This window comes from Octopus bimaculoides, chromosome 11, assembly GCF_001194135.2.
Source record: "Octopus bimaculoides isolate UCB-OBI-ISO-001 chromosome 11, ASM119413v2, whole genome shotgun sequence".
NCBI lineage: Eukaryota > Metazoa > Mollusca > Cephalopoda > Octopoda > Octopodidae > Octopus > Octopus bimaculoides.
The window spans coordinates 65931376-65936607 of NC_068991.1; positions in this window are offsets into that span (position 1 = coordinate 65931376).

Below are 5232 nucleotides of genomic sequence, written 5' to 3' on the forward strand. Positions count from 1 at the left end.
ATATATATATATATATATATATATATATATACACATATATTCGAGGATAAGTTCATAACATGAATTTACAAATTTATACAGTTGCATTTTGTAGCATAAAATGATGAAACAGGCGCGTTTATGGCTAAGACATATAACCCTCCTCTCTCTCTTTACTTCTCTCACATGTGAGCGTGCAGACAGATACATCCGTATTTGTGCATGCGCGTATCTGTGTCTGTGACTATCTTTGTCTTATGTTTGCTTGTTTGTTTATTTTTTCTTATTTCCCGTAGCCCGAATATTTCGAACTTTGTACATATAATATTAGCAAGCAAAGGGGAAACAAACTGCACCGAAAGTGAAAGGAAGGTACCAATTGTCGTCACGTACGTATATGTGCCTATGCACCTCTGTGCCTATGCACCTCTGTGCCTATGCACCACTGTGCCAATGTGCCTCTGTACCCATGTGCAGTATATGTATAGCTAGATGTGTGCGTGTGTGTATGTGTGAGGGAGAGAGGTGGGGAAGTGCTCGTGTTTTATACTAAAGTTGATTTTGTAGGTATTATTTTCTTTTGCGTCTTCTATCGCGAAAATATTCTGTTTATTAATTAAAAAAACCCATTAAACTGAAATAAATCATTCGCATTTTACGATGGATTAGTCACTTTTTTATCGATTTTTGCTGATTATTAACAATTATTTGTTTGTCTTTTATTTTTATTTGCGCCAGGTTGTTTCATTTTGGCCGCCATTTTATATGTACAAACTTCGAGACATAACCAAATAAAGATCGGTTAAATAAGAACCAGGCTTTAAAATAACACTAGAGACAACATGATCGACTAAACCAGGCAAGGGCAAACGCTTTCGAGAAGCGGGCCACATGAAGCATAGTTCACCATCAGGTGGGCCGTACTGCTAAAACCTTTCAAGATAGTTTTTCGTTAGGCTGGTCATTCAGAAAGCTTCTCAAGCAACAGTTTGCCCATGACTGGACTAAACCATGCCCCAGAGTGGCTGCAGTCTAATGACTGAAATTAGTAAAAAACATAAATAAAATATTCAATGAAAGAATAAAGAAAAGTAGTGTGACTGTGTTTGTGAATAAGTTTTTGCATACATTATAAATTTACATCTGTTTGTTTTCAAAAATATAAGCTGCAGTGACGATTCATCGTATTTGTGGTTAAGTTAAATTATAAATTTACATATTCAAATTATAAATGCATTAAGCCACGCGATACAATTAAATTCTGTGGTTAAACTAGTTTCACAAGTCATTAGTCGTCAATTAGGTGAGTTTACTTCAATCTAATTACATAATTGTTTAGTTTTCTTCATTTGTTCTACACGATCGATATATGTTTAAATTTACATGTGTATGTTTAATAAAATGCATTCAGCATCTGTGTGTGAATAGACTTCGTTGTTAACGAAACTGCATTTCCTGAACGGAGTCGAGAAAAAAGCGCGACTAGCCTTCATTGACTCCGTATTGAGGGAACGTGATAAAGCGACACTGGGATGTCCTCTCCAGGTCTGTGTTAGGTTGTATGTATAGCGGAAAGCTAACAGATTACTCATACAGCAGGTCTTCCCTCTCCATGCTTCTGATTATGTCAAAACGAAGAACAAGGACTTTATGGAGCTTAAAAAATGTCTTAGGAATGCAACCTTTTGGTTTGTAGTCGTGTGAATCTCCCCACATTACTTGAATGACATTAGTACAATTTTTATTAACCGAACCTGGAAGGATGAAGGACAAAGATGACTGCGGTGAGATTGAAACACAGAATGTAAGAGCCTGAACAATTACTACTTCCGGCAGAATTACTCCATCGATTTTGACACCTTCCGACAGAATCGCTGCATCTAGCGAGGCCGACCGAACAGCAATAATACTAACAGGAAACGTCTGGGTTCATTCTTTTGGAGGGGAAAAATAGCATGCTTTCCTCACTCTGTTATCCAGGAAGCTATAACACCAGGTACAATGCAGTTTCAAACACCCCCAGCCACATAACAACCTTTTTCTTTATTACTTGCTGAGTATTTGATTTTCGCTCTCGACTGCTGTCTTTCTCTTACATGCATTTGCCATATCCACCATGAAACATTCTTTGCTTCCTTCTCCAATTCGCGAACCGCTGCTCTGAGATATCACTCCAGTCCAATATCTGTCACTTAAAATGTACATCTAGCAACAAACCTCTACCGTAAGTACCCTACACTACCATCCTTGTACAACACATGATTCCCAAACACCTCCACATTTTAGGCTATTTCTTTTATGTGTCCATTCCATGTTGCCTCCCCAACATATCGTCGTCAACTCAACAATCATGGCTATTAAAAAACATCTTAAAAACACAAGCGCTTCATCTAAATCCACCGGTACTTTCCAGTCATTGGCACAGTTCAGAAATCTGGATCTTGGATTTCTTTTATATACATTCCCGGTATTATCCTTTCCGACTGTCTTTGTAAAAAACTACAAAGTGCGACCTGGTATAAATTCACATTACAAGTCACTGTTGAATTACATTTTTTGTACATTTGTAAGGATAGTCAAAGCTTGGTGATGCTGTATGCGTATACTGTGTTGACTGTCTCCTCGCGAGAAGTCAGCGTGAGAATGTCATCCATATATCTGAAGAAACCTTAGGAATAGCAGGTGTTAAACGCATTGCGTTCTAGCTGATCTATAAAAGTGATGACTAGTAAACCCGATAGACTTGATCCCTATAAGTAGTCTTGGTAAAGGTTCTCGTGAAAAGGCGGTCAACATATATATCACGTTCAACAACATCGATGAATACAAATCTCCGACAGTAGAAGTGGAAAATTCCATGTCACCCCTCTTCCCTTCTCTCTGTCCTCCGGCTCAAAATCAGAGGAAAGATTTATTAAAACTTACTGCCATAGGAGGTCTGCCCACAGTCTTTTATACGTTCGATGAGGATTATTTCCACCAAAACAAGGGATACCTACGTATGGTATGAACGCTCCAGTATAAAAAACAAGTGTAGCGATTTGAGGTATAGAACCAGCAACATGAAGCAGTTCAAAGAATTCTAACAGATAACGGCTATCCAGCACCTTTTGTAGCTTTTGTCAAACACCAAATAATAAACCTCTGAAGAGAACACACGTTTCTAGTGGTAATACTTACTCTCTAAATATCATTTTGATGTTAGGAACATTGCCGCCATAAAGAACTGAATGTGCAGTTGGAATGCTCCAAATCTTTTCCATAAAGAACTGAATGTGCAGTTGGAATGCTCCAAATCTTTTCCATAAAGAAAATATCTGTCCTGGAATTGGTCCCAATGTGTAACAATCCTTCGGCAATGTGTACATGGCGTTGCAGGCGTGCGTAATGTAACACAAGGCGTAGAATAAGTAAGATGAATCTTAACGTCAGGAGCACTATTCGTAAAGTACATATCCACATCAAAGAACAAATACAAATGTTTCTTTCATTAAAATATAAAATGTCTTGAGAAATGTTATAAGTTTATTACGACAGGCCATCAAGTCATGAAACCGGATATGGCAAATCTGAAGGTTGAGGAGAATATCCCTATTAATTGATTAATTAATTAATTAATCCATCCATCAACAACAGACAAGAACTGAATGGCGCTAATTGGTTTCTATAACACTTACCAATCTGCTCATGTGTTTAAGTGTGTGTAAGTGTGTGTGTGAGGGGTGTGTGTGTGTTTTGGGTGTATTGATATATCCCCAAAATGTGTATATGTGTGTGTGTGTAAATACATATGTAAATATTCATATATGTATAGGCATATGTATAAACACATATACATATATATACATATACATATGCATCTACATACATATATAAGCGCGCGCGCACGAACACATAAACATGTATGTATGTATGTATATATATATATATATATATATATATATATATATATATATATATATATATATATATTTGCAAATATGCATAAATGCTAATAGACTAAATCAACACTCATGATTCTGGAACACTTTTAATTTGATGACACAATGGCATTTTGAAAATTACATAAATTATTTGCGCATTTCAAACCAAACAAATATAGAACGTTTAGGAAACTATTCCTTAACTTAATTTCATTGATTGATGTTTTTTGTTTTTGCCACCTTTCCAACGCTGAGACAAATATGTGTTTAATAGATTCGTTTCGTCCTCAGGGTTTTCGGAATGGTATACAAGAAGCGGCTTAATCTTCTAGTCTCCACTCGCATAGGCACAAAGGGCCAGAGTTAGTCTATCTTTCATAGACTTGTGGCCTGGCATTTTCTTATCCTCTGCAGTTATGTAGGTTCTTCTGGGCATATTTTCCCCCAAAAAGGCCACTTTCATCACAGTTGAATACCTGTTGTGCGATGTACCACCCGGCTCCGATGAGCTGACGGAATTCATGCACGAAATCTTCAGCTGCCTTCGTGTCAGAACTCGCTACTTCTCCATACCTGACAACGTTATGAACACCAGTTCTCTTCTTGAAATTATCAAACCAGCCGCGATTGGCCTTAAATGCGTCTACTGATGTCTCCTCCGTCAATGTTTCAGGGTTCTGCTTCAAGAGATCCCTATACTGCGTTCGTGCTTTATCGCAGATGATGGTTTCCGTAATCGTATCGCCTGCGAGTTGCTTCTCGTTGATCCACAATTTTCCCATCCTTTCGTGGACAGATGTGCGTTGCTTAGAGAGCCTGGAGACCCTCATTGCTGTAGTAACGGTCTTGATCTCGTTCTTTTTCTTCAGGATGGTGCAGATCGTCGACGTGCTTCGGTCGTATTGGCGTGCTATGTTCACTATACACACTCCTCTCTCGTGTTTATCAATGATTTCCTTCTTTAATTCTATCGCAATCAGCTTTTTCTATCTCTCGGCACTACTCTTTGCACTAATCTTCTTAGGACCCATGGCTAACACAACTAATTATTATAAAATAATAACAAAAAACGCACAAACTTAAGCAAAAACACCGGGGAAAACACAACAGGGATGCTGTCTCAACGAGATAAACACGTGAACCGAGTGAGCGGAGACAGCGCCTTTTGTGCGAGCTGTGCGCCGACAAGTCGTCGCTTTTATGAAACTCGCTCGTACTGCAGATTTTCGCTAGCACTTCAAGACAAAAATTTGCACGAGCCTCGGCTCGTACAGCAAATTACTCGTACAATGGTGCACTCGTACTGCTGTATACATACAGAATGGCCGCT